This window comes from Anas acuta, chromosome 4, assembly GCF_963932015.1.
Source record: "Anas acuta chromosome 4, bAnaAcu1.1, whole genome shotgun sequence".
Lineage (NCBI taxonomy): Eukaryota > Metazoa > Chordata > Aves > Anseriformes > Anatidae > Anas > Anas acuta.
Window position 1 is genome coordinate 29,517,961 of NC_088982.1, and position 13,848 is coordinate 29,531,808.

Sequence of the window (13,848 nt, forward strand, 5' to 3'; positions counted from 1 at the left end):
TGTACAGAACTAAAGCAAAGACAAAATAGTTTCTGCTATTACCTAAGCATTTTTTTAAATGTTATTCTGCATATACATCTACCAGAGACAGCACAGCACTGAAAGGAATGAAGATGTGGGCTTTTTTTTTCTCTATATAAGCTCAGTTACATCACTTGCCTTTGCTGCACTAGCTTTCCTTTGCTGTTTTCTGTCTTGGTAAGCAGGCATGCAGAAGCAAGGCAGAGAATTCTTGTCCTGAGTATGCACAGGTTTAACAACATTGGGTTCTTAATCACTGATCCTTTGGATGCTTCTGTAATGGCCATTATAACAGTGAAAGACACTGGCACCTTCTGAGCAATTTTATGTCTGTGCTTACGATCGCTGCTTCTACAGAAGCGTAGGCAGTGTTGGACCAACCTCATACTTCTGCTATTGACAGAGGTGCTGTGGACTGTAAAGAACCTGAAACCAGAGTACTTATTAACAACATTAATTGTTTAGCCAAGACAGTGTTTTATCTGGACAGAACGTGGCCCTTAAAATTTTGCAGGTTTTGGGAAAAATCCAGATTAACTGAAGCAGTTTGAGCTGTTAGACAGAATTCATGCTTCTAATTTCTATAATTCACAGTAATAGGCCTCTTTAGGCTTTCAATTTTTGGCTAAATTCTTTTAATGAGACTCAAGTTGGATCTGTATAGGTCTCACATCTTAAAATATTTAAAAAAAAAAAAAACACACCATATAGACATCGTATTGATTTTAAGGAGAAAGAAAAAAAAAAAAAAGCATTTGTTAAAACAACAAGCCCCAAAACTTGCATTAATATAACAAAAATGTAAACATTTGAAGGAGGGTATATATTATCCTAATGAAAATATCTTTTATATACTGTCAAAGCATCATCTTTCAGCTGGGTCTTCCTATTAGGATGATGGGGAGGTGTGCTGAAATGATAAGACTATGGAGTTTACTCTGGATATATTAAGAATGCACACTGACCAAAAGCAATCAGTGAAGAATTTGACCAAACATTTAACTGACAATAAATCTTGAAAAGTTTGGCTAAGGAGGGATGTGCTTGGATGAAAAAGCGTGCATTCAATGCTGACTTTTGTGGAGGTCAATGGCAGAGAAATCTGTTTTTTAATGTCAGTTTTCAGAAAAGAAAATTATCTTAGTAAGCTGAAGAGCTGAGTGGAAAATTAGATCATCACAAAATCACAGCAGAGTCAAGATCTCTAGAGGTCCCTTCCAGCCTCTAGTCCAGCTCCATGTAGAATCATCTAGAGTCAGTTGCTCAGGACTTTGTCCAGTTCAGCTACGACAAGATGAATGAAAAAAATTTAACACCCAATTCCACAGTTATGCTAAATAATCAGTTACCTTGTGATCAATGCAGAAAATCAGAAAGAACTTATCAACAGGAGTAAAGCAAGGCAAATCTTCAAGTTTAAGATCTGAAACCACGCTACTAAAAATCATTACAGTACTAACAACTAAATTTTCATGTTTCTCTTTGAAGGGTGTTTAAGAGCAGAGAATATCAAAGGGAACAGAAACATCAGGGAGTGAAATATGAAAAGGCAGAGACATTTAATTAGAAAAGAAGAATAAAAATGAGGAGATGAAAAGAAAAAGCCCAAGAAACACAAAAATTTATGATGGAGAGAAGTGTTACTTCCAAAATGATTTCTACTGGAAATATTAAAACTTAATGTAAGTTTTCTGAATGGCCCCTACAGCATTATTTGTAACTCATGGTCAGGGTTTTCTTAAGTCTTCAACATCTGACTTCATTCAGATTCCACTAAAACACAGACATTGTCTCAGCAACTCCAGACCAAAAGAAATTAGAGAAGACAAAACAAACACAGGCACTACTGAACCCTGATACCTGAAAACTCTGAAATTTGCAATACTTTTCTCAGGGTCTGCTTATGGCAGCATTGGCCTATTGAATTAGTGTATTATGTATATCAGTAGCAGACTACTTTCATTCTCATCAGACTGGAAAGGGCTCACTTGTTATTAGTCATATATTATGTTTAGTTGCAACCTTATCCAGAGTGAGTGGAATATTTAATGAAAACATCCTGTCATTCAAACTGGGCATTGCTTAAAGATTCAGAGCACTGTCACAGTTTCTATTAACTAAGCACTTCTACAACAGCAAAAGGAGGTTGGCATTGGGATTGCTATTTCTATAAAGATTTCAGTGTTTATGCTTTTAATGATTCACTCTCCTAACTAAACAAAAGCAACTCTTGTCGAGGTTCACTTGCAATCATGAACACACAGAGCTGTATGTTAATATACTGGAGAACTCAGATAAAAGATAGTAATTTCTGTCAATTTTGGTTTCACACTGTCAATGAATGGATTCCTGACTGCTCCTGCTGTACCCTACATCTTTGTTTTCCTTCCCATTTTGGTGATTATTTCAGATATCCTTGCATTAGCTCTGCAAAACTAGGTTGAATTCCACTGGTAAAAACTCAAAGAGAAACAATATTGAGAGCAATTCCCCTCCTTTCTTTTCCTACCAAGGCCCTCTGTATTTTGAGTTACTCTGATAGCTGAATTTGGATTCAATCCACTTAACTTCAGTAAATTCTGGATTATTTTTTTTTTCTTTCCCAGATCTACTGGCTTCCTCCACCCCGACTGAGATCACTATTACTACACATGTTCTCGTGCACTGGTAAATCACTTTTTATATCACAGTGCATATATTTTTGTATTGCCATAAACTAAAGGAAGACAGCCCAAGCCAGTCAGAAGACAAAGATAGCACAATCAATACAACAGTACACTATAGATCAACACTGCCTAGAGTTGCTGAGGCAGCTTTGCTGCTCCTACCTCTTTCCTTAACACAAGACACATTTGACTTTCTCTCATTTCTATCGTCAGCAACGATTTCTTCTTCTACTTTAATCATTTAAAAGAAAAGCTCTAATGCCTCCATCAACTCAGAACAAAAGAAAGCAGAGATAATCTGGCCACATTTGCTCTTCTCACAAGAAAGGCAGACACCAAAGGTTACTTGCTGTGGAAGGACACAAGACAACTCCTGTGCAGGGCCTGGGATGATGCCAGTAGCAGTGTCCCTTTGCAGCAGCTGACTGAAGCCTAAGGATGGAAAAGGGACAAAGATGAACATGCCCTGATTGTCCCACACTTTACAGAAATATTTTACTATGTGACCTGCAAAGCGTTTTCTGTCCCAAGATAACATCCCTCCATGACGCCTCTACAGCAGCTGTAGGCAAACTTCATATATCCCATCCACAACTCCCAACCCACTAATAACACAAAATCACCTATATTAAACAATTTTTAAACTACTAGTCCTTTATTATCTCTAAGTCAGAATTAGCCAAGTGGAATCAGATAACTTGTTTTCCTAGTCCCCTGATAATGATGGCTGTTACTGATATTGTACACAATATATTCTCCAGACAAAAGAAGGCAACCACTCTTCAGCACACATACCTTAGAATTAAACTTAGGATAAAACTGAGATGTAACAGTCCTCAATAACACCGTGTTACAGACATTGTTTGTAGCCATTAAATTATGTAGCCTGTCAGCAAATCTAACCTCAGCATTTCCTTTTATTCTATGATGCTTAAGTCAGCTCCTGTTAGTCAACATGCCTAAGATGTTTAGTGGGCATTTTTTTCAAAACCCACTGTCCTTTTACTATATCAGGTAACTCTTTGCTTTCATCACCTAGGAAAGGATTTAAAAAAAAAAAAAAAAGTAAGCAAGGATTGCTTTACGTGTATCACTCACATCCCACCTAGGATTTATCCTTTCCAGACCAGCTAGGTAATTATATGTTTAAATTCTCTTTCACCCACTCTTCCACAGAATTTATAAATCCTGCTCTCCTGGCTGTACCCCAGCAATACAGAACAGTAGTAGTCTCTACAGGTTTCGTTGCACTTCTCTTTTGTAACTCATTCTGTCACTTACTCCTCTTGGCCATGCTCTGGAAGTGAATTTAGACTCAGCCACAGTAATCACCTCAGAGCCTGGGTGGTCTGAGCATCAAAACACAACTATGCATGGCTGTATGAGACAGGAAAAAAATATTTTTCTATTAATACATAAATGACTCTGTCCTGATCGTTATTAGTACCAAAGAATTTCACTCTTTGTCTGACAGCCAAAGCAGAAGTGACACCTCCATTTTTCCACTGTAACAATTCAATCATCAGCCTTACATTTTGACTGCTCCTGAAATGAGTTATTGCTCTGCATAAGTTAAGTAGGCTCCTGCTGTTGCTGTTTGTTAATTATTGTCAGTTTGTTTCTGGAAAAATATTGTGCTGTCCAACTATAAATGTATCAAAGAAGTGTTTTACTAAGGTCTCCCCTTAGAATCAAATAATTTAATAAAGTAACAGACAGGAAGGATGAAAAAGAGCCCTTGGGGAGCTGATCAGCTTAGATAAAGCCAAGATCTTCACCAGTTTCAGCAGTTTAAAATTAGAACTTTCCAATTTTAAGGACGGCTGTACAATATTCTGAAATTTAGCACTTAATTGGAATTCCTTTTCCCAGGAGGCCAATTCCAGCCTGTTACTCTTTTTTCATACTACTGCTTTCTTTTAATAGGTCTAAATGTGCTCCTACTAAAAGCCTGGGCAAAACTCCAAAATGGTTCTAACAATGAAGATGTAGACAAAATAAGAAACACCTTTAAGCAACCAACACATTAAAAAAATTCTTTTTCCAAGAGATTCCTCTCTCTGATGTATTCTAAGATAAGGGATTAAGATTGTTAGGTTTGGAAGATTCTTCACCATATTGCCTTTCAAAATAAATGGGAAAATAAATGGGGGGGGGGGGGGGGGGGGCAGGCACAGAAAGGCAGAAGGGTTTAACTCAGAAGAAGCCTGAGATGGTAAGAAAGATGGAAGTACCATAATAGAAGTTATCACACATAAATACCCTTTCTAGAATTTTTACTATTGTAAACGTATAATTTCCCCACCATTTGTGCTTCTCCCTTTCCATTTCTTTCTTGCAGCACCTGATTCTCATTTTTCTTCGGTCAGTTCCTACACTCTTCCCTTCACACTCCATATGTTTCTTTCCTAGGCTTGTTCATTGCCCTCTCTTCTCCACTTTTACCCTTTTTTGCCATCTTCTGCCATTCGATTATTCCCTTCTCAATCTGTGTTCCTCTAGTCATCCTCTTAACTGAAATTCAATACCCTTTCTGAACTGGAAAATAGACTTCCAAATGCATGGTATCTGGGTGGCTTTGAAGTTGGGCAGAAACACCTTCACATTTAGACAGTTCAGAGAGAGCATTATCATTTTGCACAGATAAGGCAGTGCTTTCAGTGGTGCCTACTGGCTTTGTTTTCCTTTACATTATCTAAATTAAACCATGCAGTAGGGAATGTCGGTGCGTGGAAATGATGTACACATTTGGAGTATGTTAAGTGATAGTATGAAAACAAAAATAAGGGAACATTGGCTTCTGGACACCCAAAGCCTCTGACTCAAGAGGGAGAATGGCTGATGTTCTCACACCATTGCTCCAAGGAGAGCCATCAATTCCTGGGATAGCAAGATAGAAAGGAACATGGATAAGAAGAGGAATTGCCCAAATAAAACAAAAGATGAATTCAGTGCTTTTGCAAATAAAACTATTACAGTGCATGCAAATGTAAAAGAAAAGAAACTCCAAGGCAGAGCACAGAAAATGCCAAGCTAGAACTGATATAAGCCTGTAAGTGCAAACCACAGCATCCAACTTGATCACAGCTCCAAGATGCTCTGCCAAGAGCACCAGATTTCCTGCTTGAACCAGGAAACTGGGCAGAACTGTGGAAACCATGTATGCATGACTTACTGCTTTCCCTTTTCCATTTCTGGAGTTATCTGCTAGTACAGGTATTATGCTTTTGCATACCATGGAGGATTATCGCCTTCTCTCTCCACGCACTCTTCCCTTCCCACCAGTGAGAAACATTTCCTGAAATCCTGAGGCAGAAGATTTTTGCACTCTGATTCCGTCTATTGACATTTCTTATATTTCTTCCTGGAACAAAGAAAAACATAGTCCATATATTAGAACTTACACAATTTTTAAACAGTAATGTCTCTGAAGTGTAGCAGTATATTTTCTGTTTGCTGAGCACAGCTCTGCTCTTAAACCCTAGTTTGGACTGAGGTACGGATATACCCAAAGTGTCTCTGGCCTTTCAAAATATTTAAGTCAAGAAACTACTTGGCAGTTGTTTTGTCAGAGAAAAAAAAAAAAAAACAACAACCCTTTACAGTTACTCCATCTCATTGTTTCACCTGGCAATTTCCCTTTTGACTTTGTTCCTTCTATCCTCCCACTCCCTAACCTGCCACTTCACAACTATTGCACATGAACTGTCTAAATTTAAAGCATCTGTCTATTACAAGCAAGGAAAATATATTGAAATTAATGTTTTGTTTGGGAAATTTGTTTTTGTCTGTGGTAACCAATTACAAAATCATCTCCAACAAAAATACCTACTTGTGTTTTCTCCATTAAAATCAGTTGTATATTCCTCCAATGCAGAATGTAATGAAATAAGTCAGAAGTATGAGCCTATGAATCATTTCCAGCATGCTGGCCTTTCTCCTTTATGGAATTAGTTAAAATAATTGTATTTATTGATTCCTTAAAGCCTTTTGGTAATAAATGGGCTAATTCTGTGCTATATCTTTCATTTTTTATTACAATGATGTAAAACATCTTCTTCTTTTTTCCATTTTGGAAGATTTTGGGATAGGCACTGAGTTAAGTACAAGAAAAGTAAAGAAAAAAAGAAGAAACAACTAAACAGAACACATCAATGCATAAAGCAGTTTTCTTGGCAATTTTTGTACGGTAATTCTATTTAAACTGGTAATTGATCATATGCTATCCGTACATGCTGCTTTTTAACAGTTAAGTGCATTTTAAAACAAATGCTATGGTCTCCAGTGACTTGCTGCTATACAAATCAAATCCATGGCTGCTGGCTACAGGACAGGGAAATTCAAACCATGTGACAAGACCTTTTCTACATTTTATTGGTTTTTTTTTGTTTTTTTTTTTTTTTTACCTTGAGTTTACATTATGTACTTCTCTGAAGTACAACTTGCCTTAGTATAAGAACTGTGTTTTGTCATCAATAGAGTTCACCAATTTTTAAAATAATGTCACACATTTAATTTGATGAATTAGGATTGATGATAACTGGAATTACATATGAGTTAAGATGAGTAAAGAGTTCAACAGCACTGCATATTTGACAGACTCTCTTCATAAAACGTAAGAAAACAGTAAGTATCGAAGTAATTGGTACATCTGTTAAGACACTCAGCTAGTCTACATCAAGAAAAATTCACTGACTTTAGTAGAGTGATGCTAGTATACATTACTTGATTATTTACATCATCGTTTTTGCTATTTGGGAAATAATTGTTGCTGGGTTATTATTCTAGGTCTTTTATATGCTCATTTCTACAAAAATGCAAGAGTGCAATATTTTTCATCTTATTGTTATGCATTTTAATGTGACCTCGTAGCCTTCTACGAAGGCATCACTAGCTGGGTAGATGGGGGCAGAGCAGTGGATGTCACCTACCTTGACTTTGGCAAGGCTTTTGATACTGTCTCCCATGACATCCTGCTAGCAAAGCTGAGAAATTGGGGGATAGATGAGTGGATGGCAAGATAGGTTGAGAACTGGCTGACTGGCCAAGCTCAGAGGGTGGTGATCGGTGGTGCAGAGTCTGGCTGGAGACCTGTGACTAGCGGTGTTCCCCAGGGGTCAGTGCTGGGTCCGGTCTTGTTCAACATCTTCATCGACAACCTTGGTGAGGGAATAGTGTCCACCCTCAGCAAGTACGCCAATGATATAAAGCTGGGAGGAGAGGCCAACATGCCAGAAGGCTGTGCTGCCATTCAGCGAAACCTGGACCGGCTGGAGAGATAGATAGAAAGAAACAAAATGAGGTTTAATAAGAGCAAGTGTAGAGTCCTGCACCTGGGAAGGAACAACCACATGTATCAGTACAGGCTGGGGGACGACCTGCTGGAGAGGAGCTCTGAGGAGAAGGACCCAGGGGTCCTGGTGGACAACAGGTTGACCATGAGCAAGGAGTGTGCCCTGGTTGCCAAGAGGGCCAATGGGATCCTGGCATGCATTAAAAGGAACGTGGCCAACAGGTCAAGGGAGGTGATCCCCTCCCTCTACTCTGCCCTGGTCAGGCCTCACCTGGAGTACTGTGTCCAGTTCTGGGCTCCCCGGCACGAAAAAGACAGGGATCTCCTGGAAAGAGTCCAGTGGAGGGCAACAAAGATGGAGCATCTCCCCTGTGATGAAAGGCTGAGAGACCTGGGTCTGCTCAGCCAGGAGAAATTAAGACTGAGAGGGGATCTCATCAATGTGTATAAATACCTGAGGTGGGGGGGACAGAGGGATTTGGCTAACCTCTTTTCAGTGGTTTGTGGGGACAGGACTAGGGGCAATGGCCACAAAATGGAGCACAGGAAGTTCTGCACCAACATGCGAAAGAACGTCTTCACGGTGAGGGTGACAGAGCACTGGAACAGGCTGCCCAGGGAGGTTGTGGAGTCTCCTTCTCTGGAGATATTTAAGGCCTGTGTGGATGCCTACCTGGGCAACCTGCTCTAGGCAACCTACTTTGGCAGGGGGGCTGGACCCAGTGATCTCTTGAGGTGCCTTCCAACCCCTACAGTTCTGTGATTCTGTGATTTCTCCAGCATTTTCCACTTTGCCTGTAAAAGAATATGACTGAAACAACACTGTAGCTGAGAGCAAAAGCATTTCTGCTAAAATACATCTTGACTTCAGCACAAGCTGAGATTATGCATCAGTGCTTGGAAGAAATTACTCTTGGCAGCTCCTGTAATATTTGGTACTGTTCCTAGCACCTCAGTGCCTGGGCTAATGTAATTAGAGGTCATGCAATCAGCAAAAGCACTTAGAAGAGAATGCACATGCTGCAGGTCAGACACAGAATGGACACCACAACTTTCTAAAGGCACAGGAAGGTAGATAGAACCATGTAGCTTTGATATCTTGCAGGGAAATCTCAGACTTCCATGTTAAATGCAGACATTTGAAATCTGGCCATGGAAAGTGAGTCAAAAGCCCACAAGTCTGAGCCCCATGTTGACACAACAGGAACTGCTGTCTGGACTGACAGATGACACTAGGAACTGGAGCTAATGCCTGTTTTCAAGAGATTTTCCTTGTATCTCACTGCTTATTTGGAGGAACAAACATGTAATCACTTACCTGAGGTACAGAAGGAACACCAAGGGCTTACATTATTACATGAAAGACCCAGAGAAAATAAGACAATTAGCTAAGCAATGTAAACACAATTAGCATTCTAATTTCAAGTTCACTGCTGAAGGCTTAGCAAAGTAACCGAACAAACAAGGTGAAGAAGTTTAAGTTTGTGAAACTCTGCATTTAAAAGGCGTTGCAGGAGACAGAGCAACCAACCCCCAAACCCAGGGACTCACCGAAAGCAATTAGTTCAGCCAGCTGAAAAAAAATAAAATAAATCTTTCACTCCCTCCATGTCCCAGAGCCTTTTCAACAGAGAGTCAGCATTGAGCAAGACTACTCAGAACTCTAGTCGCTCTAACAAAGAACACTGTGGTGCTCACAAGTCCTTATCTACCTGGCCTCAAATAATTCCCCAAGCCACCAACTAGCTGGTGGTTACAGAACTGAAGGAGGGCTGATCCTGTTAGAGTAGGTCAGCTGCCACTTTCTCAGAAGTCCTTCCAAGAAATAAGAGGGTACAACTGAGGCGAGTTAGCAGGAACATTACCTCCAGGAGATTTCTGTGAGAGAGCCAGACCGCTCTAAAGACTCCTGTAGAAATCACTACGGGAGATCCAAAATGACCATGGGAGATCTCAGGACTTCTAGTGGCTCTGAGTGTGAGGCTCTCAGTCTAGGACATACAAGTTTTATCTCCTTGTGATTTTAAGTCTTGCTATAACTGCTCCTGAAAGCTTGTTCAAAATGAATACTAGAGATTATTGATGTTTGGTTAGAAGCAGGAAACCTCCTTCTCTGAAACTGACCGGCAGCATTAGGGGACTAGCCTGTAGATCGTATAGCTGAGGCGCAGGAATTTGAACAAAAAGTGTTCTTACTGGCAAAGCTCTTTTAATATACAAAGTCCCTGCTAGTGCTGTCCCATAACAAGTTCTGCTAAGTCAGAGTGCTCGAAAGGAGATTGCCTCTGCCTGCAAGGAGATTTGCTGCAGTGCCCCTCGGGGAGCGTTTACTCCTCTTAGAAGGGCACATGAGTCATGTTTAAAGCTGTCATAAATTTGCTGTAACAAAATGGGATCCAGAAGGAACCGATTAATCACAAAATAAGCTTTATCGTAGAAAATATGGAACCATGAGTAACAAAGTTTCCTTGGAGTCTGCATTTCTTCCCACCATCCAGACAGTTGAGCTACGTCATTCAGGAACAGCACTTAACTGAACTTCACCACACTGAAAAGACGATGACTTTCTGATTCTTATAATAACATATGCAACAGTGATTATTACTTTTTTTTTTTTTTTTAAAGAAAAAACAACTCCAAGCACTTAAACTTTTACCAACTTCCGGAAGATGAATCATCTCAAGGAAAATTACTGAAATTTAGAAGAGCAGCATCAGATGTCATAAGATTCCAAACACCACATCAAACTTACCCATCTAATCTTTTACTAAAAGTGATTTCTTGTTACCTTTAATACTACTGTTATACAAGCATCTAACCACACAGCAAATTTTCTCATACCAATCAGAGCAAGGTTTACACTTATAAATACCGTTTCTTGAGGGAGCTGCCTGAAGACCTTTATAGGATAAGTAGACTTTTTCTGCAAAGTTGCTCTTTTTCAGGTTTGACCAGCTCCCTAGTTGCTACTTTTGCATCTGTTTTTCATCTAAAAATAAAATTAGGGAAACGTACATTGATTAAAACTGTATTATCAAAAATACTGTGGCTTTTACAAAATCTCCTTGTTTATAAATTAGCATTATTTAAGTATACACAGAATAACTCATTAAAAACCAACAACTTTATTTTCACAGTGATTGCCTTTTCATATCTAATGATTTCTCAAAATAAAATAAAATAAAATCTGCTTGTTTGGCAACACTTAAAATATCTGCCCCTTGAATTTCTCCTTATACCTTTCCTAATAAGGTCAAAGATGTGTTGAGAAGTTGCTTTGGATCTCCTCATGCAAGTTAGAAGCAAATCTGCAATAATTCCTAAAATTCACTGTATTACACTATATACTGTCTTCGTTTTGCTCACTGTCCAGTGATATATGCTGAGAAGTCTGTATGAAGTAAAGGCATTCAAGGTCAATTCATGCAAAGTGTATTATAAGAAATGAATGAACAAACACAAACTGTCCGAGCAACAGTAAGGTTTCAAAAGCACCATGTGTGAGCCGAACACTGATCCCACTGGCTTAAATGAGAGGAAGACTAGGCTGAGGTTGAGTGCTTTGGAAATCCCACCCATACTTCTTTACCATGACATCCAAATTTTGTGGGAAAAATGTATCACAAATGCCTATCAAAACAAGAATAAAAGAATACATTCCATGTTACAAGGATGTAAGGAAAGAGATTTTTAAGTCTGAAAAGAAATAGGCATAACATAAATTTGGTTACCCAGATTGGAAGAAGAGTCAGATTTTTGTTTGTTTGTAATTGGTATTGTTTTTAAATGATGGATTCTGGAGAATATTAGAATTCATACCTGAATCTATGCTGAAAGTATTTTTGTAATCTGAAAGCCAAAAATATCCTACTGCCAAGACCTGTAAAATGCTTTTAAAAAAAAAAAAAGAGAGAGAGAGAGAGAGAGAGAGAAAAGAATGAAAGAAAAAAGAAAAAGCACCTTCCAAATGGAATTCACAATTCCCAGGGGTAGGTGATCATCAGCTCCAATTAGTCCCTGGCAAAGGAGTCTGAGCAAGAGTGATAGACTCGATGCATCCAAAAATGTTTAGTCTAGACTAAACCACGCTGGAATTCTCCACAGACTAGACCTCAGCCCTCTGGATCCTGGACAGCCATCTATATTGGCTGCAAACAACAACACAGCCTGGATCCTATTCCAGGCTTCACTCCCCCTCTCCCTATCTAGTCTTGCTGCTATTCTCCGCGCCCCCCCTCCCACCTTCTTAGGATGTCCAGGCAACAAGCTAAAAAGCTGTTGACTGTTGCAAGTATTGTAAGCCTGGTTAATGAGTATAGGTAATTCTCTCCTCTAATCATCTGTACAGTAAGCACGTGAGCCAAACTCAAAATAATAAAACCAGAAAAACATGTTCATCTGCTAGACAGCAGCCAGAATCGACTGTTGCCAAAAAGAAAAGAGGCTGGAGCTGCTCTTTATAAAATTTTGTCAGCACAATTAATTCTGAAATATGCTCTGAAAATGTGGAACATGGCCCATATGTCACAGCTTCTCTTGTGTATTTCAAGTCTTATTGAGAGGTTCTGCATATAAACTCAGTGCTTTCATCTACAAACCTTGCTTTCCCATGCAAAGGATTCAGCCAGTAGTTAAGAATTTCCTCCTTTCTCAAACTGTGGAGTAAGGGCAGTTTCCTGAACAGAAATGATCCCCCTTAAGCGAAGAACTCTTTTACTGCCATCCTTTCAGCGACACACTTCTCAAGGACACCCTTGTGGCTCTGCAGATCCACAGAGGACTTGCTTTCAGCTCTGCAGGACCAGGCAGGCTCCTAATCACTTCCAGTTTAGGGCAGCTGTGGCTGAACAAGAAGTCAAGTTAGTCTCTCGGACTCCTCAGAGCACAGTAACACAGTCTACTTTCTACCTTTCCTTACTTGGCATCTCAGTGATAGATTTTTCTCCTTAGTCTGATGTCTACCTGCAGCAACAATGAGATAATGGTGAAGATTTTTTTTTCTTTCTTTATGCTAGAAATTGGCCACTGGCATTAGCAAAGGTGATCTGGCATAAACAGCGTATTTCCATTTGAGTCAGGAACAGTTTGCCTGTTCCTCCAGCAAAGCAAAGAAGTGACAAGCACATGTGAGTACACAAAGTAAATAACAGTTTTTTAGTCATGCTGCTTGAATCACACCAGACACAGCTCCAAGTTTTCCAGTGCATTCTCCCATGATCCCAAGTCCAACTTAATGATCACCAAACTTTGCAGAAGTTCAGAGCTTGATTCAGGTCCAGATCTGAAATCTACAGCAGAAGCCCATCATCACCAAGTTTTCCTAAAAGAAAAGCCTACATTAACTTATTCTTCTTACTTAATTCTTGCCTCTGCAGGCACGTAAAATTTAAGAAATGAAAGCAGCAGAAACATAAAGAATTAGATCATCTTGTCATCCATTCCCTGCATTTTTGTTATGAAGGGCCATCCTGGCTGACTGTCCAAAAGCATTCAAAATAACCTGAAAAAGAGGAGAGTGCAGAGAAAGGACATCTGGAAGGCAGAAAGGAAGAGTAGCTTCAAAATGCAGCTTTTGGTAAAGCTCACATTCAAAACATCCAAAATGCAAAGGAAGAATGAACTTTTCCCTGTGCTGGTCTAGCCAGCTGTAGAGAGAAGACTTCTCAGCCAGATATTCAGGCGTGCTCAGTCCCATGTAAATAGTAGAACTACATCCAGCAGGAGGTATGGAGCAAGGAGCTTTCTGGAAAGCCACTGAAATGCCTACATGTTCACTGGAAATCTAACAAGTCCTTTGTGAACAAACCCAACAGAACAGTAGGAAAAAGAGCTCATTATTTCCTTTCCATTGAGATCAACCAGGTAGGT